The following is a 22210-nucleotide window of genomic DNA, read 5'->3' as shown; positions in this document are numbered from 1 at the left end:
CTTGTGGGGGGACTCAGTCAGGGCTGCTGAATTAGGGCTGACCTGAAGGTGGGGTGAGGGAGGGAAGTGCAGGGAGCGAGCTGGCCCGGTGCCCCCTCCCACCAACGTCCAAGGCCCAACCGGTGCAGATCCCTGGTGTCCTAAGCACACAGTGACAGCTGTTCTTGCTCCAGGCCCACGGGGACCCTAACTCTGATGGGCCTGAAGTTCAGCCCATGACCAGAACCAATCTTGTTTTGAAGTGAGAAGCTAGCTGCATGTGCAGAAATGCAGTGGTTTAGGCCCTTTTGGACCTGCCTGCCTCTAAAGGAGGTTTCAGAGGAAGTGATTTTGGGGCAATGCTGGAATGTACTGCTGCTGCACGCTGAACCTTCATCTGCCCCCCTTTAGTCACCCGGCCGTCCTCACCCTAGCTGGGGCTGTGCCTCCTCCATCAGACTGCAGAGAATCCTCCCCGCCCCACCCCTGTGCTGAAAGCCCGGCTGCATTTCCAGACAGAAGCGGAAGTGGCGTGGTCTGCCCTGAGCAGCTTGGCACGCAGAGGGGCTCTGGGATCCATTATCCTCCAGCACTGCGGTGATGGGGAAGAGAACAAAGCTAGGAGCCGTCCAGAAACCACAGACCTGTAATCTTTCCAAATCCTGAGGGTGGCTGTGTGCATCTCTCACTGTATGGCTCCCAGATACCTCATTTGCAGAGAGGCCAAGGGAGTCTGTTTCCCAGATCACAGCCAAAATGGCAGGGAAGACAAATCTGTTCTGTTTGGTTTCCATAGATCCCACCCTGCGATTAGTTGCCAAGGTATCCATGACACACTTGGTATCAATCACAGGCTAAATGTCATAATGAGGGCCAGGCAAGCCGTCAGGAGTGGCTCCAGGTTCAGGTTACAGCTGCATATTTAAAGATTTGGTCCCAGGAAATCAAATGCCAACTCTGAAGGCTACTTGGCCTCTGTGAGTGTCCTCATCAAAGGATGGCCAAGCCAGGATCCTTCACGGGGACTGGCAGATGATACAGCCCAGGAAAACCAACAATAGCCTGGCTGTTGGCCTGAAGGAGGAGACATTAGGGAGAGGTGGGAACAGTAGTACGACAAAGGGCAGACACTTCCCTGATGGGGCTGCTGATTGATTGACTCTATGGGAATGCAAGCTCAGATTTTCCGATGTGTTTGTGAGAAGCCAGAAAGCCAGATTTCTGTAAGAAACGCATTAATATTTGAATGTGGGCAGCAGCAGCAGGTGCTGTCCCTGCCTTGTCCCTTTCCTTGCTCAAGTTACTGTAGCACTCGTAGACAGTGTTCTTTTACAAGAGGAGATCAAAATATACAGCAAATGTTTAAATTACAAATTCATGGGCCGGGGATTTAGCTCAGTGGTTCTGGCGCCTGCCTTGCAAGCGCAAGGTCCTGAGTTCAATCCCCGGTACCAAAATAAAAAATAAAAAATACAAATTCATTACAGTAAAAGACACACTATTAATCCCCCTCAACATATTCTCCCTCAATTTGAACACACACATCCCATTGTTCTTGCCACTTTCTGAAGCAGTTCTGGAAGTCCTCTTTCATGAGTGTCTTTACATGATGAAAAATACAGTGAATGCTACTTCTTTTCTTCTTTTTAAGTAACCAGTAAGCATCTTTTCTAAATCTGTCTGTGATAGGGCCAGGGATTAGCTCAGTGGTTCTGTCGCCTGCCTTGCAGCAAAAGTTCGATCCCCAGTACCAAAAAAAGCAACCAACTAAATCTATCTGTGATAAAACTTTGGTTTTTTTGGTACCAGGGATAAAACTCAGGACCTTGTGCTTGTGGGCAGGCACGGTGCCACTGAGCTAATCCCCAGCCCTTTAAATCTATCTGTGATAAATAGTGTTACTTGAGTACACAGAGGAGAAAGAATCAAAACTGTATGGAAGTGCTATTTTGGAACTGTTCTGCAGGGAAATGCTCACCCTAAACCTGTGGACTGAGGCCAAGGAGGTGGCCCTCAGGTGGCTTGGACAGTGTCCTTCCCTCTCTCCAGGCACTGCCCGCCTTCTGCTTAGTGAGATCCCGAAGGACAGGTCTGTGTCTTGGAGGTAATGCCAGCCCCTCTTGCTTCCTGAGAAACTAGGTTGGATGGGGTCCTCAACTTACACAATTTCTTATTTTTGATTGTTTTTTTGGTACCGGGGATCGAACTAAGGACCTTGTGTTTGTGAGGCAGGCAGTGCCACCACTGAGCTAAATCCCTGGCAAGTATTGTTGCACTTCTTTTTTTTTTTTTGCTACCAGGGATTGAACTCGGGACCTTGTGCTTATGAGGCAGGCTGAGCTAAATCCCCAGCCCTTACACAATTTCTTAAGCAAAAGAAACCCTAACAGGTACAGGACCCGGGAAGAGGCTGGTGAGGGGCTGGTTCTTCAGGGAGAATCCAGCTCTGAGAGAAAAACTTCTTTCCTCTCTGACTTGAGAGGCAGAATTCAGGCCCCAGCCCCGCCCCACCCTAGGCCACTGTTGGTTACCCCAGTGACCCCGCCAACCACCCCTTAGCTTAGTCTAAGTCAGCCGCCTTGGGGGCTCTCGGAGGTCATGGGGATGGGAAGCAGCACCATTTTCTCCTTGACTCAGCCTCACAAGAAAGTCCCTGCCTGGCCCCCAGAGCTTTATTTCTGTGTCCCCGTGTTTGATACCTGAGCTGAGCCCATGGGACAGGATTGGGCAGGGGTGGGCTGGGCCAGGCAAGAGAAGGTCTCTGACATCTAGAGATTTTGGGTGTAGTAGAAAAGTTTATAATCTAATCTTTTTTAAAAAATAACTCTGGGCCAGGGATTTAGCTCAGTGGTTTTGCCGCTTGCTGCACAAGCGCAAGGACCCGAGTTCGATCCCCTGTACCAAAAAAAAAAAAAAAAATAACTCTGCCCTCCCTTGTAGTTTGTATTTGTACATGTTCATATTTCTAGTGCTTTGGAATCATGGGAGAAATTAGTTTGAGTTTAAACACGTGCACATCCCAGCGTGTTGGCACCACCTGTAATCCTAGCTACTCAGGAGGCTGAGGCAGAACAGCAAGTTCAAGGCCAGCCTGGGCAACTTATCAAGACCATCTTCAAATAAAATGAAAAAAGCCTGGGATGCAGCTCTGTCCAAAGGCTCTGGGTTCAATCCCCAGGACCACAGTGAATGAATGAATAAATGAATGAATGAATGCACATATTTCTTCCATGACGTCACCCAAGTTGGGCTTGGAATGTGCTTTTCAAGAACGGGGAGAGTGAAAACCTTATTGTGGTTGGGTGAATGACAGTACAGTGAAACCTGCTGGGGTCTTAGGACACATTGTGGGGGTTGGCAGCTGTGTACGCATATAAATATGTACACATTTTAATTTGCTACAAGTCAGTGTTTGTCTTCATGCATGTGAAATCTACCAAAATGATCCCAGCTAGAAAATAAAATTTGTAGATTTTTTTCAAAAATTATTTTTGGGGCCAGGGATTTAGCTCAGTGGTTTCGCCACCTGCTGCACAAGCCCAAGGACCAGAGTTAGATCCCCAGTACCAAAAACAAAAAAATTATTTTTGAAAACTCAAGAATTTTTTTGTTGCCTATAATTTAATTCTTAATGCACCAGACATAATCCATACTTAAACCATTTTTTCTTTCTTTTGGGTTCTGGCAAGTATGTTAACAGGAGGCAATTATGTGAATTAATATAAAATCCTTTTTATTAAAAAAACAGAAAACCCTTCATTTGAGAGGAAATTGAATATTCCCTCCTCAATGGTGTTGATGTCATGAACTCGTTTGATTAATTCTTCAGTTGGTTTCAGAGCGCTTCGGGGTGGTAATTTCTGAACTCCTAATTGATTTCCCCAGTCTTGGCTTGGCAGAGGGGCCCTCCAGGAAAGTGGGGAGCTGGAAGCCTACACCCCCTTCCTTCTCTGACAAACCGTGGACATCAGCGGGGGACGGGGAGGGGGCTCTGGTGAGGAACACAAAGGCCGTGACACCTGGCCAGGCCCGTTGTAGGTCCTGACCCTGGAGCAGCTAGGCCTTTCCTTCCTCTGGAGCTGTTAGGAAACGCTGCAGGCTGCTTCGAAGCAAGAACCGCTTCCCCTCCACCTTTCGTCCCCTCAGAACAAGCTTTCCTCATCTGGGGGAGCTGGAGGAGTTTTAGACTTTCCCCTCACCGTGGGCCCCTCCACTTCCTGCTGCAGGCTACCTTTCCTCAGGGCCCTGGCTCGAGGATGCCAGGCAGGGGATCGCTGGGTTCAGCAGGGCTGGGGCTTGGTCTGCTTCCTCTGGAAGCTGCCACCAAAGCTCACAGAGAAGCCAAGCCCCTGGCCAGCCCCTGGGAAGCCACGGTTGCTTCTACAGTGTGCCTGCAAATTGCTCTCGACCTCCCAGGTGGGAATAATGCCCCATGCTGCAGATGACAAAAGGAGGGTCAGAGAGGAAACCCACACTGAGCTACGAAGCAGAGCAACAGAGATTTAACCCGAGCACCCTCATCTCCCAACCCAGGTCAAGAGACAGCTCATTGGATTTCCAGTCACAGGTGGAAGCTCCATGGGCAAGCCTGGGCCTCCCACATTTGTGTGCTCCTCCCCCACTGCCAAGTGCAAAGTGGTGTGAAAGTGTATCAAGAGCTGTCACTGACCCCAGAGTCTCACATAAAGTGGGGACCATGACTTCTCACGGCTGTTGGGGAAAATGAGATAACCTAAGCGCTTGACACAAGGACTCCAGGTGTTTCCTAGAGCAGGGACCTGGAGCCAGCTGCAAGGGAACCAGAGCTATATTTGAGCCAAGCACAGGGAAGAAGGGGGGTGTTGGGCAGCAGGGCTGAGGGGTTGGGGCCTAGGAGAGCCTGCCCAGCCTGCTGTGCTGACAGAGTAAAGTCCATTCAGGCCTGTGGGAGTAGGAGAAAGGGCTCTCTCCCCACACTAAATACCTAAGGGCTGCTGTGAGCCTTCACTCTTTTCCCTCCTCACTATGGAAGTGGAGGGCTCAGAACCATCCAGAGTCACCGGAAGAAGCTGAGCATGGTGCCACATGCCTGTAATCCCAGCACTCAGGAGGCTGAGGCAGGAGATCACACAAGTTCAAGACCACCTACCCAAACTACTACATAACAAGAACCTGCCTCGAAAAACAAAAGGCTCTAGTGGCTACACTGTTGGTCTTTGAGGCACCTCCGTTCCAGTCTCACCCACTATCTAGGTTGTGTGACCTGGGAAAAATCACTTGACTCCCTGTGCCTCAGTTTCCTCATCTGAAGATGGGGACAATGATGTCCATCCCTCACAGAGAAAATGAATAATTCCAAGAAAAGTTCCCAGAGCCTTGCATGTAGTCAGCCGGCTCATGAGGCTGTACAGTGCCTGGGATGCCAGGCCTGGCTCCGTGGTAAAGGGGACAGCCTGCCCACCCCCCCAGAGTGGATCATGCTGGGCCCAGTGCAGGCTCCATCCTCAATGCCTCCCCACTGCTCCCCATCCACCATAGGACTGACAAGAGCAGCAGGAGTTCTGCCCTCAGAGATGATGTCAGCCAGGACTGCAGTGTCCCCAGCCAGGGCATCTCGCTCACCAATGTTGGAGAGCTATTATTGTCTCTCCCCCATCCTAGCACACTGAAGGCCTGCGGGGCGGCCAACCTCCCAGGCTCTCTTCCCGCCTTCTGCTCTCCACCCCATCCCCAAGGACTCAGCTCAGAGGCTCTTCAAGGTCACTTGTCAATGTCAGAGGCCTCTGATTTGTTGGTGGGACCAAAATGATTTTTCTCATGGCAAGAATGAGGAGGGACCACAAGGAAGAGCAAGACAACAGAACAGTGACTATATGTTGGTGCCCACTGGTGCTGGTGGCCTCTCCGGAATGCTTCTCCCAGCCTCAGTCCTAGCAGCTCTTGGACTCCAGGCCCCTGGGTGACTTGGAGCCACAGAACAAGAGCGCCAGGGTCTAAGGAAACAGAGGATGCCTCAACCCCTCCTACCCCGCACCCTGCCTCTCCATCGCTACCAGGGCAGCTTCAGCCCAGCCCCTTCCTCCCACCAAGACTGGGAAAAGCTTCCAGAGCTGTCACCCTGTCCCAGTGGTGCTTGGCGTTACCCAGGATGCAGGGATGTCTCCTCTCTGGGGTTCAAGTATGGATGTATAATCCATGCTACGGTACACATGATCTCAAGCACAGTGATGCCCTGTTCCCCCAGCCCCCAAACCCCCTGAGATTTTCCCCCTCAACTGGCTCCACGGATAGATGTAGAGCCTTGTTGGAATGTGACATTATATAATGCACCAGATACCTCAAAAGGGCCCAGTGAGCTTAACCCACCTCATTACCCCTTAGAAATGGTCATTGACCCAGAAACTCCAATGTGGAGGGAAGTGGAGAAAATTCCACTGTGTCTCTGGAAAGTGCTGGGATAGCAAGGAGCTTTTCACACTTCAAGGATGTCTGCTGGTCTCCACAGCTCCAGAAATAGTGGGATAAAGGCTTTCGGTCTCCATACCCAGGCCCCCAAGAGCATTTGCCAGACCTAGAGTCGCCGGCGTCCTCACCCAGGGCCTTACCTGTGTGCTCAGGGCCTGCCTGGCCAAGAGCGCTGCTCCGAGGGCGTGTGGCGGCTGCACAGCCAGCCTCGCCAACTGGCATTGGGGAGCCTATTTTTAGGGTCAGATCTGCTGACGCTGACCTTTCGTGCTGTCCAGTCTGAGAGGAGACCTGCAGCATTTGCTTGCAAAACGATTTGCCGGTGTCACCTGAAACCCTTGACTTAGGCAGTCCCATACCTGGCCCCACATGCCTGTCCCCAGACCAGCCACAGATGCAGGACATGTGGCCACGGGCAGGGACAGGTGGGAATTTCCTGGCTTTGTTTTCTTGAGATGGACAAGGCCAGGTGTCGTGTCTGCTGGCCCTGCCCTGAGCTCTCCCCTCATATAGCTGGCACAGGGTAGGTTTGTCTGTTGGCCCAGAGCCCGTGGGAGGACAAGCGGCATCCAACGTGAGGAGCTCTCCACTCCAGTCTTTTCTGAGAGTTTGTACAGCTGTCTCTGGGGAGCGATGGAATGGATGCCACTCAGGGTGACCATGAACCTGAGAGGGACCCCAGCTTGGGATGGTTTGCTTCCTGTGAGCCCCAGTCCTCCTCAGCTCCGTGAGGGTGATGGGCGTGTTCTGAGGACTGGAGGAGAAGTATGGAAGGTCTTAGCACAGCCCCGGGCACAGGGTCAGCCTGTGAAATATGCTGTGTGATTTATTAGTATGCCAGAAATATTCCCAGTCCAACATTCCGAAGTCATTCCCAAGTCTCTCTTCCTTCCGCGTACTGGCTCTGCTGTTTATCACTACATAGTTCCCCACCGAGCCCTCCCAATGTAGCCCTCCTTTTTTAATGCTGAGTGGAAGGGTTCTAGTAAAATTAGGGCTTTCTACAGTTCCAGGTACTGAACAATGTGGTTTTCCATCTTTACTCATCCTTATCACCCCAATTTGGGCATTTTTTTCCTTTTCTTTTTTGAGATAGGGTGTCGCTATGTACCCCAGACTGGCCTTGGACTCATAGTGATCCTCCTGCCTCAGCCTCCTGACTTCTGGGATTACAGGAATGCACCACCATGCCTGCCTTCTTTTGGGGCATATTTTGTGTTTTCTCAGAAATATTTTTTTTTCTTAAATCCTTTTATTGGTACATTTTAGGTATACAATATTTTGGGGCATATTTTAATGTGTGAGAGATTGGGGGGAGTGAGATGGGGGGCCCCAGTCTCCTGCACCCTTCAGCTATCATGGCCTTTTTGTGTTGAGGTCGTTACATTGTCCTCTGCAACTTTGTTCAGCACCTAAAAGACCTTCTCACAGCATGCAGGGTTAGCTGCCACCACCACTGCTTTTATTTGCAGTCCTTATTTATACTACTACCGTTCATTGTGAAACTGCTAAATAACTTAGCTTTTATTGATTTCTTGATACAAAGAATATTCACAAGGGAAAGACATAGAGTCTGAGCCTATAGTGAAGTCAAAACGTCAGGGCCCAGATGTCCCTGCTGCCAAGTGCTGGGGTCAGAGCAGCAGGCTCAAAGGCCCTTCTGTGGAGGGATCAGAGGCACTGGGGCCGACAGAGTACAGGGTGAGAGTTCTTCCTAGCAGGAGCCCACGGGGAGCCCCAGCCCCAGCCCGAGTCAAGTCAAGGGCCGAGGAGCAAGAGGGGCCCCGAAGGTGTGGTGTCCACAGAGCGGAAACCAAAGACCCCATGAGGGGCCGGCTGGATGGGAGACAGACGGATGGAGGGAAAGATGGACGTCTCACCACCCGGGAGGACATTTAAATGACTAAAGCCAAGAGGGTCCCCGCCTGCCACAGTGACCCTAAGACTCGCCCCTGGACGTGGTTGGCCAGAAGAATGGGGAGCCCCTGCCCGCACTCGGGTATGCGCCCGGGGTGAAGGCGGGGGCCGCCGCGCTCCGCTCCGTGGGGAGCTTTCGGGAGCCCTGGGAAGGCCTCACTGGCGGTGTGGGCACGACGCCTCGTCGTCTTCCAGTGGCTGAAGGGTGGCCCTTGAGGAACAACTGCACTCCCTGCCCACTCCAAGGACAGAACGGGGCCCAGATCTGCCTCCTGTGGGCGAGAGCGGGCCACCGAGCCTCAGGCTGGACTCTGTCGCGCTGTTCCCAACTCCAGGGACTCCCTGGGATCCTGTGCGCAGGTGGGCTCCGCTAGTGCGGGGAATGTGATCCCGGCCACTGTCGCTGTCGTGGAGCTTCTAGGAGCTTCCCACAGCCGTGTGGACGTGGGCGCCACCCGTGTGACTCTCACTAGCACAAAGTCTCTGTCACCCTCTTTCCATTTTCAGAGTCTTCAGGGCACTGCTCTTTGTCCCAACTCCTAGGGATTAGAATCCCCCCACTTATTTTTTTTTAGACAGGGTCTCACTATGTAGCCCAAGTTGGCCTCAAATTCACAGGAATCCGCCTGCCTCAGCCTCCCAACTGCTGGGATTACAGGCCTGTGCCACCACCCCCAGCTGGAAGTCCTGGCTGTAATCATTAGCACCACAAAAACCCAAACCAAAGCAAAAGAAACCAAGGCCTGTGTTCTGTGGGCTGCTAGAGGCCTCCCCAGCCTCCTGGACTGTTCCCTCCGGGAGAGAACTACAAAGGAGAGCTGTCACCCCCCTGTGTCGGGACACTCAGCCTTCCTCCCCCCACCCCGCTGTCACTCTGGCCTCCTGCACCTCCAAGCCCGACACCATCCCTTCTTCTAAAGCACCACTCCCCAAGGCCTCAGCCTGGCATGGGAGGCCCACGGGACAGAGCAGGAGATGGCTCTAGCTTCAGTCTCCAACCACTCTCTTCCCTGAAATCGTTGGCTGAGCCCTCCCTGTCATCGTTGGCTGAGCCCTCCCTGTCCCAGAGAATTTCTCCCTGAAGAATCCTACTGCGTGCGGTCCAGTAGGCTCAGTGGTGCTGATGCTTCTCTCCGAGTCTATGATGCTCACAGCCTCTCTCTGCCTTCTGTGCTCTCAAACCCTCTCTGGAACGGGTGTCTCAGAAGATTTCAGTTTCTTCTCCCCTTAATATTATACAGTGCCAGGGGCAGGGATTTAGCTCAGTGGTTTCACCGCCTGCTGCGCAAACACAAGGACCCAAGTTCGATCCCTGGTACCAAAAAAAAAAATTATACAGTGCCAGACATGGTGGCACACACCTGTAATTTTAGCACCTAGAAGGCTGAGGCAGGAGAATCGCCATGAGTTTGAGGGCAGCCTGAGCTACATAGTGTAACCCTGTGTCAAAAACAATAATGATATGATGATGATGATGATGATGATGATGATGATGATGCAGAATAGTCCAGCTCCCTCTTAGTCTCAACCTCCCAGGCAGGTGGAGCCCAGGGCCCCCAGTTCTCAATGTAAAAGCTCACCAGCACATTTTTCTGGAGGAGTCTCTTAGCCAAGAGAAGAATTTTTTGATTGTCCTAAGTAGTATCCATAGACCCTGGAAATGAGAACTCCTATTGTGAGCTTATTTTTTGTTGTTGTTGTTTTGAGACAGGGTCTCGCTATGTAATTTAGGCTGGTCCTGAACTCACTGTGCAGCCCAGGCTGACCTCAGAGTCTCGGTGATCCTCCTGCCTCAGCCTCCCTGGAATTACAGGTGTGCACCACCTTGCCCAGCTGACGAGTTTGTATTTTTTAGAAGGCCCCACACGTCATAATGTCATGTACGTGCTTTGTGACACTGCCGCACGGCTACTAGAATGGCTAGAAACAAACAACTGGTGATACCAAGTGCTGGTCAGAATGTTCTGTGTCTTGTAGTTGGGTCACACAGCCCTGTGCATTTGTCCCTAAAACTGTCCCCCGGGAGGGGTGGACTGGCCCTCTTGTCACAGCCTGTCACTCTGTCACTTCTGGGACAAGCACATCATGCTCCAGGCGAGGCTCCTCTCCGTTACTTGTCCCATGTCTCGAGAACAAAGGGGACAGAGTCTGAAGTCCATGGACATGGCGGCCGTCTCGCCACTGACCTCGGAGGTTGGACACTGCTTTGGGCAGGGAAGCTGTGGAAGCGCCCAGTGAACCACAGCGAGTGCTTCTGTCCTGTCTGCACACTTGGACAGTAATTAACCCCGCCACCAGGGTGCCGAGGCAGGAGGATCTTAAATTCGAGGCCAGCCTGGTCAATTTAGTGAGACCTAGTCTTAGAATAAAAATTAAAAAGTGCCAGGGATGTAGCTCAGTGGTGAGGACTCACCTAGTGAGCATGATGCCCTGGGCTCAAACACCGATACCACGAAAACAAAACAAAGCAAGATGAGCTGGCTGTGCTATCACCACCGAGCATGGGCCCCGGCACAGCCCTGGGCAGCTCGAGCCCCCTTGTTCCTGCACGGAGAGGCGCAGCGTGCTCTTTTGGAGAGCTCCTGTCAGTGATACGCGTGAGCAGGGCCAGGCGTAACAGTGCAGCTCAGCGCCCGCCCTTACAGTTGCATTTTATAATGTATTTTAAACAGGCCGAGAATTTAGCTCAGTGGTTCTGCCACCTGCCTTGCAAGCTCAAGGAGCTGAGTTTGATCCGCGGTACCAAAAAAACACCACCAAACAAATAATGTATTTTAAAGATTTAAACATTTTCCAAAACAGGAATTAAGATTTTCAGGTTCATTTAGGTCATTTTTTTTGGGTACTGGGGATGGAACTTGGGTCCTTGTGCTTATGCAGCAGGCAGCAAAACCATTGAGCTAAATCCCAGACCCTCATTTAGGTCCTTTTGATTTTAAACTTTGATATCCAGTATTAATATATTTTTTTAAATTTTTGAATTGTTTTTGAGACAGTGTCTTGCTGTGTAGTCCATGCTGGCCTTGAACTCACTATGTAGCCCCGCCTGGCCTCAAACTTGTGGTGCTCCTCCTGACTCAGCCTCCCAGCATGTCCCTAGTGCTGCAGAACAGCAAACACATGTCATATGGAGAGTAACATTATTCCAAAATGCTGTGCATATTTTACTTCCAGGATAGCCATTAGCCAGTCCATGGTATTTGTTTGTGTGGTTTTATTTTTTTGAGACAGGGTTTCACTATGTAGTTCAGGCTGTCCTTGAACTCACATTGTAGTCCAGGCTGGCCTTGACCTCAAGGTGACCCTCCTGCCTCAGCCTCCTGAGTGCTGGAATGGTGTGCACCACCATGCCCGCCTATCCAACCCACAGTAGTTGGTCATGACAGGTACCTTGAGTCGATCCCAGTTAAATTTAAGGGGCTTTGGGCTGGGGGTGGAGCTCAGGGGTGGAGCGCTTGCCTGGGATTCGAAAGGCCCTGGGTTCCATCTCCAGCATTGCAAAACATAAAAGTAAAAATTGCAGGGCCTTTGTCTGGGAGGGGAGAATGCTGACCTTGAGGTTGGAGTGAGCTCAGTCTTAGGAAGGAGTTGACCCCCGTCCGTTGCACAGTGGATCTGTATTGGTCAGGAACGAACAGGAAACAGAGCTTGCCACCAAGGGTCCACTTGTAGGGGGCGAGCAGGCTGTGGGAGCAAACGGGAGTCTGAGCACCCAGGAAGCGGCCACGACAGAGAGCCGTGGTGCCAGTGTGGCTGTGTCCCCACAGGTGAGGACAGCACCTCAGGGGGCTGTGCAGTGAGGCAGGAGGAAGCAGTGGGGCCAAGTTGCCTTGCCGTTCCCACTGCCCGCCTACCTCTGCACAGCGAGAGTGACAGCAAGGACAAGCAATGGCCATTCTTTTATGCCATGGCAGCTGGGGTCTCTGTGACAGCAGAGGGTTCCAGAGGCTGCACGGCTGGAATAAGGTGAGCAGTGGGAGAGGGTGTTAGCAGAGGAGGGCTGAGCTCCCGCAGAGCTGTGTAGGCCATGGTAGAATTTGGATTTCCCAGCTACCCAGGAGGCTGAAGCAGGAGATCATGGATCAAGGCCAGCCTGGGCTGCATAGTGGAACTCTGTCTATCTTTCTATCTATTCATATTTATTTTCTTGTAAAACTCTGTCATAAGAAAAAAAAAGCTGGACATGGTGATGTATGCTTGTTTTTTGTTTTTTGTTTTTTGTTTTTGGTACCAGGGATTGAACTCAGGGCCTGGTGCTTTTGAGGTTTTTTGGGGTTTTTTGATACCGGAGATCAAACTCAGGACCTTGCATTTGCAAGGCAGGTGAGGCGCCACTAAGCTAAATCCCAGGCCCTTGATGCATCCTTGTAATCTCTGCACTCTGGGAGGCTGAAGCGGGAGGATTGCAAGTTCAAGCCCAGTGCAACTTAACACAAACCTGTCTCAAAATAATGAATAAATCAATGGATAAATAAGTAAATAGGCTAGGGATGTAGTACAATGCAAAGGTCCTGGCTTCAGTCCCCAATACCACCCCCCACACACACACACAAACACAAACACAAAAGAGTTCAGATTTTATGCTAGGGAGGATGGTTCCACAATCTGATTTGCATTTTATAAAGAACAGTCTGACTGACAGGTGGAGAATGGAAATAGCAAACCAAAGGCAAATCCTGGAGACAGTGAGGGGGCCTGCTGGTGGCCTTTGTCAGGAAAGGTCGTGGGAAGCAGGTCAGATTCTGGGTGTGTTGGATGGCAGATTGGACATGAATTCAACTTGGAGGGGTTTGCGTGTTCCAGAAAGAGCAAGATAAGATAAAATACTAAACACAGGCCCCACGTGCTGTTGTTCTAATAAAGCTCTCTGACTCTGGGGCCCCCACAGGATGCATGGGCCCGGCTGGGGAAGTGGCTCCCTGCCCTGGTAGCACTGGACGTGGTCTCGCCCTGTCCCCCAGCCAGGCTCAGGAGGGAGGAGGGGCGGTGAGCGTGGCCCAGGGCCCCAGGAGGTGCTGGCTCCTGCAGTCCCTCGGGTGGCCAATGATTCAGTCAACCACTCGCTCTGCCCATCTCTACAGCAGATAATGAATGACCAAGGCCTTAGAACAGCCCTGGGAGTGTTCTGGAAACGGAGGGAAAGCACCAGGAAGATGTGCTATGCCACCATCCTCATGTTCAGCTGTTCTTTCTTTGCATTGGGTGTACAAGGAAAGTGAGGTGTCTATTTTTTTAATTAATTAATTAATTTTTGAGGTGCTAGGAATTGAACCCAGGGCCTTTACACTGAGTTACATCCCCAGCCCTTCTTTATATTTTGTTTGGAGACAGGGTCTCTGCATGTAGCCCAGGCTGGCCTTGAACTCAAGGTGATCCTCCTGGCTCAGCCTCTTGAGTGCTGCGGTTACAGCCACGTGCCACCACATCCAGCTCTGCGTAGACTGGTTTATAAATACATTTTTTTTTAGTGTAATAATACTTCCAGAGAAATTACTTATTGAAGAGAATGAAAAATAGCTATTTAGTATTTATAAGGACTCTGCCTGATCCAGGGCTTACCCTTTCTGGCCTCTTGGTTGGACAAGCTCAGAGGGGCTTTAGAAAGAAGGAGGTGGCCTGGTCTTGCCTTGGGCTGCTCCCAGGTCCTTACAGGGGCTGCTGTGTGTGTCCTGCACCAGGGGGAGGGTCCCGGGGAGAGGGGTTCAATGGAGGAGCCGATTTTGGCTTCCTGCCCTTTCCCCCAGTCGCCAAGCAGGCTTCCCTGGGGTGTGGGTAGCCTCTTCCTGCTGTGAAAGCAACTGCTTATCTAGGACTCTTAGGCAGACATTTTTATTGAGTTGTAATTGAAAAGGAAAAAAACTCCAAGCCACTCCTGATTTTTCTCATAAGCCTGCTTCAGGGATGTGTGTGTGTGCGCACACCTGTGTGTGTGTGTATGTGTGTCTGTGTGTTCAAATACTCATGTGCTCTGGCCAGGCCATGCCAGAGTTCTCATGGAAAAAGTGAGGAGGTTTTTCTTTTTCTTCTTTTTGGTACTAGAGATTGAACTCGGGTCCTCGTGCTTTCGAGGCAGGCGGTGGAACCACTGAGCTAAATCCCCAGCCCAAGTGAGGAGATTTTTGTGCAAGACATTTAACGTCTCTCCTCGTCTCTAGATTAAGGACCAGAATCAAGACTGACTCGGAGTCTGTCTGTGCCCTCAGAAATTTTCCGAGAAAGCAGAAATCCTAGTAGTTGGAGTCGGGTTTGGGGGAGGGCGGGTTCATCATTGCAGCCTACGATCCTGCCCCGAGACAGCCATGGCCCTGTACAGAACTGCTTGGTGAAGGTGTGTGAGTTGTATGTGTGTACTTAAAGCCAAAGCAAAGCCAGCTGATGGCCATGACCTGTTGTGTCCGCTGCTGTCCTGAGAAGCGGTGGCCAAAGACTGCATCTGTCTTGGGGTCCATGTGGTCTGCCTGCCTGGTCCCAACTCAGGATGGGTGGAGACACAGATCTCCCTCCCCATTCTCCCTGTCTCAACAGGAGAAAAAGAAACTCAAGCTTTTACTGAGCACCTACTATGTGCTGGGCAGCACAACAGACCTGCACAATGCAGCTGATCCTTCCTATTTGGACACTTGAGGAACTTTTGTTTCCTTTTAGATATTGGAGGTTGAACTCAGGGCCTTGAACACTCAAGGCATGTGCTCTATCCTTGAGCTGTATCCCCAGAACTTTGTATTTTACTTTGACACAGGGTCTCACTATTTTCCCAGGCTAGTCTTGAATTTCCGATCTTCCTGCCTCAGCCTCCCGAGTTGCTAGGATTACAGGTGTGCACCACCATGCCTGGCTGACACTTAAGGCACTTGAGATTCGAGGGAGTTAATATCAGCTCAGGGTCCTGAAGCGGGTTCAAGGCTGGAGTTGGAATAGAGCCCTTGCCTTTGTGTGCCCTGTTCTTCCCCAGGCAGGGGCTCGGCCCATGGTGGCAGTAGTGGTGGGGCGGGGCATGGGGGGTCAAATACATAATGATCTCCTTGGCTAAGGACATACAACGCTTTTCCAGAGGGAGAAAGCGGGATCAAGAATGAGATGGCTCAGGCCGAACACCTGCATGTTCGAGTCCACCTGCTGTTCCTGGGACTGCCCTGAGTCCTCTCCCAATGGCCGCACGGCCCAGTGGTGCCTTGGTCTGACTGAAGTCGGGATGAATGCATGCGGTTCCTGCAGGTGCAGAAGACACACTCCCACTCAGGATCTGAGATTCCTTGTAAGAATCTCATTTTAAGAACACAAAGGACTCTCCTGGTGAGCCGGGTGTGGTGGTGCACAGCTGTAATTCCAACACTCTGGAAGCTGAGGCAGGAGGATCACCACATCTTCAAGGCCAGGCTGAAGACATAGCGAGACCCTGTCTCAGAAAAAAAGGGATGTAGCTCAGCAGCACCTCACCTGCCTGGCAAGCACAAGGTCCTGAGTTTGACCCCTGGTACCAAAACAAAACAAAAAAAGACTGTCCTAGAGAACAAGAATGTTTCCTGGGAGATAACGTGACTCCAGGGATGAGGTTCCATAGGCCTTTCTCAGCTGCAGGCTGCTGGAAAATGGTGGCTTAAACACCATAGATGTTACTTCCTGGCCAGGACTAGTGGACAGCCCTGCAGTCCCAGTCCTGCCCTAGGCAGTAACCAAACGACACACTGTTCCCTTTGGAAAGAGGTTTCTCAGAAATTCCACACAGGAATTCCTCTTCCATCTCGCTGGTGGGATCTGAGTCTCCTGGGCACACCTACCTGCAAGGGAGGCTGGGATTTGTCCTGCTTCAACTCACATTCAGGTTCTCTGGCAGAGCCAGAGGCGATCCCAGCAGTGCTGATGGAGTCTCCTAGGGCAGCCAGTGTACTTCTTTTTAAAATCCACTTGTACCTTTTCCCCTACTTTAGTACTAGGGACTGAACCCATGATCTTCACATTGGGCTACATCCTCAGCCCTTTTTTATGTTTTATTTTGAGACAAAATCTTGCTAAATCCATAAATTGCCCAGGATGGGCTTGAACTTGCTATCCTCCTGCCTCAGCCTCCCAGAGTGCTGGGATTACAGGCGTGCACCACACCCAGCTAAAATCCAGTTTTAGCAAGGACCTTGCTATATCAATCTGACAACCCCCCTCCCTCGATATCTGATTGCTCTCCACGTCTGATCAGCCTACTCTTCCTGCCTCCTCCCCCATGATGTCTTGGGCCCAGTCCCCCAGGGTCTCCTCTTAAATATAATTGTTTGGGGTTTTTTTGGTACCAGGATCGAACTTGGGTCCTTGCGCTTGCGCAGCAGGCAGTGAAACCACTGAGCTAAATCCCCAGCCCTCCTCTTAGATAGAAATTCCCACTGCCATGTGGTATTCAGAGTTGAGCCCAGTCTCTCTTCCCCAGGCAGAATCCTGCAGTGATCCTGAATGAAGTCGCCCTTCCCGGGCCTTAGCTATGGGCTTCATCCCCAGGGGGGCTCTGCTGGGGGGCAGGGCCTGCTGGGAGGCTGCAGGTCACGGCAGGGGGCACCCTCAAAGGGAAGTGGGATCCTGGCCTGTCCCACCGTTCTGCTCTGCGGTGCTCTCTCTCCTCACCATTGCTTCGAGGCATCGTCACAGGACACCTAAGGTCAGGGCCGCACCCACCATGCTCTGGCTTTTCTACTGACGACCTTTCCTCTTGCCAAGTTGACTATCTCAGGTGTTTGTCACAGGGCTGGAGAGCTGACTTACACAGTGCCCATCCCAACGCACCAATCCACGGACAGGACAGCAGATTAAAGTCATGAAGGATCTCTCAGAAACGGGTGCCGCCCTGCAGCAGCTGCTCAGTGTGCTTATTTCTGTCTAGGTGCCCTGCTGTAACAGGAGCCAGAAGATCCCCTTTGCTCCACCCCCAAGTCGTTTTCCCTTAGCAGTCCTGACTACAAGTTCTTCACCCAATGACACAGCCCCTATCCCAGCACTCCTTTGATTTACTTACTTACTTATTTATTTATTTATTTATTAGTTTAGTTTTTTGAGACAGGGTCTCACTATGTAGTTCAAACTGGCCTTGAACTCACTATGTAGCCCAGGCTGGCCTCGAACTCATGGCAGTCCTACCTCAGCCTCCTGAGTGCTGGGATAACAGGGGTGTACCACCATGCCTGGCTTAGCACTCCTTTTAAATTGTGCCCCTGATCCCAGGAGAATTAAACCTCCCGAAGCCCATTGTTCTTGTGTGTGTTCTCCTCTGATCGCCAGCCACTCCCAAGGCAGGGCAGCCTAGCAGTCAGTGTCACTAAGTTAGTGGGAGTCCCAGAGCTCGCTGCCTGGGTGACCATCTGTGGGTCTCGGCTGTGGAAGAGGGGGATCTGAGGGGCGAGCATGTGGATGAGCTGATGACAGCAGCAGCAGGGATTCTAGGCAGGCCACTCAAGGCCAGAGGGTCCCTTGGGCCCAGCCACCTCTCCTCATCTCCGATGGGGCTCTGGCAGGGCGCTGGGCCTGTGCCATCTTCGGCCTGCTGTGGCTGTGCAGCCTCAGCCTCCTGAGCCTGGCTTGGGGCGGGGGTGGATGTGGCCACTGTGGCTTTCATCGGTTACACATTCCTCCAGGGGCTGATTTAGTGGTCACAGCCAGGGCTTCCCACAGGGCTGGTTACCTGCTGACATACAACAAAACAAGGGCATTTTCTTTCTGTTTCTTTGGTTTTGGTTTTGTTTTTTGAGAGAGGGTCTCACCGTGTAGTCCAGACTGGCCTTGAACTCATGGCGATCCTCCTGCCTCAGCCTCCTGAGTGCTAAGATTACAAGCATGCACCACCATACCCTTCTCAAGGGAATTTGCTTATCTCCTTGGTGGGTCCGTAACTCAATCTTCTGCTCCACGTCGAGCTGACAGGTCCCTCTGTAGTAGTAGCCGGCAGATCCAAGCAGGTGTCACACAGGACTGAGCTCAGCCAGGACTGCTGAGCAGTGCGTGTATCTGCATGTGAACGCCCCACATGGTGGTCTTGGGGTAGTCATACTTCTTGTGTGATGGCTCAAGTTTCCCCGAGAGGCTATTCTGAGTGACCCAGGCAGAAGTTGCAAGGTATTTTCTAACCCAGCTGCAAAACCCCACAACATCATTTTGGCTGCATTCTCTTGGCAAATAAGTCACTCAAGCCAACTCGGGGTGAAGACTGGGGAGTGCTTTAAGAACATAGTTTGCTGTGAGCCGGGGATTTAGCTCAGTGGTTTCGACACCTGCTGTGCAAGCGCAAGGACCCGAGTTCGAGCCCCAGTACCAAAAAAAAAAAAAAAACAGAACATAGTTTGCTGAGACCTTGAGAAGGTACAGTTAGGCTCTTTGAACCTCAGTTTTGTATCTGTACTATGGAGATAATAGCATCTCCACTTGACGGCTTATAAGAAATTATATGATAATATCCAATCTGTGTGTGTGTGTGTGTGTGTGTGTGCGTGGTTACATTTTGAAACTTCAGTGCCTGCTGTGAAAAGCCTGCTCCTGATCACTAATATCTACAGCTCCCTCTTCTCCCAGGCATCATCCCAGACCATTCCCCATCCTCTCTGCAGGACGGGGAGGCTGTGTGCCTGTTCTACATCTTGTACCCTGCAGGCAAGGGACAGGTCTGGCCTCTACGAAGCCATACTTCTTCCCCAGACTCCATCAGCCCGGGTTTCGGAGGAGAAATAACTGTGGATTGTAGGCCGCGGAGGCCCTGGTGTGGTTTGTCAGAGCCATTAGCCTGGCCTGACTGGCCCCCTGACCCCCAGTGAGCTCATGGCCTGACCTGCTATGAGTGGGGGCCAGGACACACCCCAGGTTTGTGACAGAGTGACAGCGTAACTACTCCTTCACCACGGTTCTTCCATCTGAATATCACCAACTGGGTCATCTCTACCTTTTTTCTGAATGTAAGATTATCCAGAATGAAGCCTCTTGCAAGTTTTAAACAGACAGCATGAGGATCTGCAGTGTTTTAGACCCAAGCCCAATAAGAATTGTCCAGTTTTAATACCGATCGAATAGTTTCTAAAATCCATTTGGCTTGATGGGTTTCAGAATCTAAATATAGAGAGTAGGATGTTTCTAACTTAGAAGTTTGTCTATGTAATTCTTAAAATTATGGGATATTTGGGGCCAAGGATTTAGCTCAGCCTGCCTCGCAAGCGAAAGGACCAGAGTTCGATTCCCGGTACCAAAAAAAAAAATTTTAGACTAAAAAAAAGAAAATTATGGGATATTTTAAGAATACAAAAAAGATACACCACACATCTGTATTCCTACAAGTCAGTGCACTTAAATCTTAACATTCTGCTATGTCTGCCTCATGTTTTTTCAAAAGAAAGAAAGAAAATTTAAAAAAGAGAAAGGAAAGAGAAAGAAAAATTATACAGAAAGCCCTTAGCGTGGTGCTTGGCATTTGTAAAGCAGTCAGTAATTACCAACTAATTTTTAAATTTTAAAATAATTTTAGATTTACAGCAGATTATCAAGATAGCAGGGACATTTTTTATATTCTTTTCACCCAGTTTTCCCTGATCTTAGCTTCCTGAATAACTATGCTATATTTATGAAAGAAATTAGCACTGGTGTGACACTATGAACTAAAGCACAAACGTTATTCTAATTTTAGCAGCTTTTCTAGGCTTCCATCCATTTCTTCGCCAAACTGAGAACATGGCCAGCGTTCAGTCCCAGCCTGGGGCTCTGGGCAGCAGATGACTCCAGGGCCTCTGTACTATGATTATAACCACAGCTGTCACCCGTCCCATTGACCCCAAGGCCTTGCGCATGCTAAGCACATGCTGTACTCCAAGACACAACCCTACCCCTGTTAGAACTTAATTATTGTGCCAAGCACCTTCCAGTCCCCGACTCGATCCAGGCAGGAATCCTATATGGTGGTTGTTATTAATCCCATGTTATAGATAGGGCAGCTGGGGTCTGGAGAGATTAACTGAGGTGTGCTAGGGGGCAGAGGTAGGATTTGAGCCTAAGGAGTCTGGCTCCAAAGTCATGCTTTTTACAAGCCAGGCATGGTAGTGCACACCTGTAGCCCATGAGGAGGCCGAGGCAGGAGGATTTCTGTGATTTCGAGACAAACCTAGGTTACATAGTGAAACCTTGTCTCAAAACAAACAACCCCTGTGCTCTTGTGGCCTCTGAGCCTGGGCCACCTCCCGCCAGTGTGTGGACTGGGCCGAGTCTTGCTTTCCATGTGCGAATGGCTTCTGCTGCAGCTTGCTCCTAACAGCCTGCTCTGTGTCGCCATGCCAGCAGACATCAGCAAGTGGACCCGGACCATGAGCCTGCAGGAAGTGGAGGAGCAGCCCAAGCACCCATTTCGGGCCACTTACAGCAAGGTGAAGGTGGACAAGCTGGGCAAAGTGCTGACGCCCACCCAGGTTAAGAACAGACCCACCAGCATTTCCTGGGATGGTCTGGGTCCAGGTAAATGCTACAGCTTGGTCCCGACAGACCCAGATGCTCCCAGCAGGCAGTCTCCCAAATTCAGGAAATGGCGCCATTTTCTGGTGGTCAACATGAAGGGCAACGACATCAGCAATGGCACAGTCCTCTCTGATTATGTGGGCTCCGGGCCTCCCAGTGGCACAGGCCTCCACCACCACGTGTGGCTGGTCTACGAGCAGGACAAACCGCTGAAGTGTGATGAACCCATCCCCAGCAACCGATCTGGAGACCACCGCGGCGAGTTCAAAGTTAGCAGCCTTCCGAAAGAACTACCAGCTCGGGGCCAGGGGAGGCAGCATGTGTTACCAGGCTGAGTGGGATGACTGCATGCCCAAACTGTACCAGCAGCTCTCTGGAAAGTAGGGGACACTCCACAAGGTTTTAGGGTCCTGGAGACCCCAAGCAGTGTTCTTGAGTTCCATTCAGTGATGGATGTAGATTCTTCCTTTGTCCCTCTCCCTTTGTGCAGGTGAGCCCTGATCTGTCCCATGGTGGTTTAGGGTGACTTTTCCTGCTGCCTGTCCTTGGGGATTCTAGGTAGTCACATCTCAGTTTATGTGTGAGTCAAAGTTGAGCTCTGTTTTGGAGGATATTTTGGTACTGCGATGGGATCATTGGATTGTTAATAAAAGTATAGCAGCCCAAGATTTAAGGGGGTAAAAAAAAACCAGGCAAAAAGACCAAGTATAAGGCTGGGGATTTAGCTCAGTGGTTCTGCTGCCTGCCTCGAAAGCTCAAGGACCCAAGTTCGATCCCCGGTACCAAAAAAAAAAAAAAGACCAAGTATACAGGAAGAGAGTAAATTATCAAAGAATCTGTAAAGGAAGCTAAAAAAGAAAAAGATTGGCTGTCTCTGCCTTCATGAGTTTGAGTCGAGTTGCACATAAGGCACCTTCTGAGATGAATTTTCACAGTGTGGGAAGACCAGAGGCTCCCATCTTGGGTAAACTGGGACAAGGTATTGCATTTCTGGTGGCTTAGAAGGTGTCAGGGCCCTGCTCCGGGTCCTTTAAAGGGCATGGCTGGAAACAGCATTAGGAGGAATGGCTTTGCTCTTGTTGATGCCTGGCCATATAGATTAGCAGTGGGTTAGGGTGACAAGTTGTCAGGGTCCTTAAACTAGGGTCTAAGTTGGTCCCTTAGACCCTAGTCATTGGTCTAAGAAAAGCTGGGCTAGAGTTGCTTGCTGTTGTGTTAATTCTGGCATTTGCTTTTCTTTGAATAAAAGTGAAAACACTGGACAGAAACAAACAACCCCCCCCCCACACACAAAGTCATGCTTTTTACAACATATGGCTTCTTCATGAGGTTGCTGTAGAGAAGAAAGCACTCACTGTCACAGACGTGCCCGAGTGTGGCAGCGGGGAGGCACTGCGGGCAGTGCCAGGGT

The 22210-nt window shown here is 50.9% G+C and overlaps 1 protein-coding gene and 1 pseudogene across 1 annotated transcript in view; one reads left to right on the top strand and one right to left on the bottom strand.

Moving 5' to 3' along the window:
• The window catches only part of Dusp29 (dual specificity phosphatase 29), a 33877-nt gene extending 27195 nt beyond the window's left edge, over window positions 1–6682 (bottom strand). The window contains exon 1 of the mRNA XM_013072791.3: window positions 6564–6682. The gene's annotated coding sequence lies outside the window, so the exon portion shown is untranslated. The remainder of the gene's footprint in view (window positions 1–6563) is intronic.
• A 13936-nt stretch (window positions 6683–20618) lies between these two features.
• LOC101721814 (phosphatidylethanolamine-binding protein 1 pseudogene) lies at window positions 20619–21183 on the top strand (annotated as a pseudogene).
• Window positions 21184–22210: the final 1027 nt, after the last annotated feature.

Source organism: Heterocephalus glaber, unplaced genomic scaffold, assembly GCF_053883595.1.
Source record: "Heterocephalus glaber isolate CG9 unplaced genomic scaffold, H.glaber_assembly_v1.0 deba00001497, whole genome shotgun sequence".
In the NCBI taxonomy this organism is placed as follows: domain Eukaryota; kingdom Metazoa; phylum Chordata; class Mammalia; order Rodentia; family Bathyergidae; genus Heterocephalus; species Heterocephalus glaber.
This window is presented reverse-complemented; position numbering and strand designations above follow the sequence as displayed.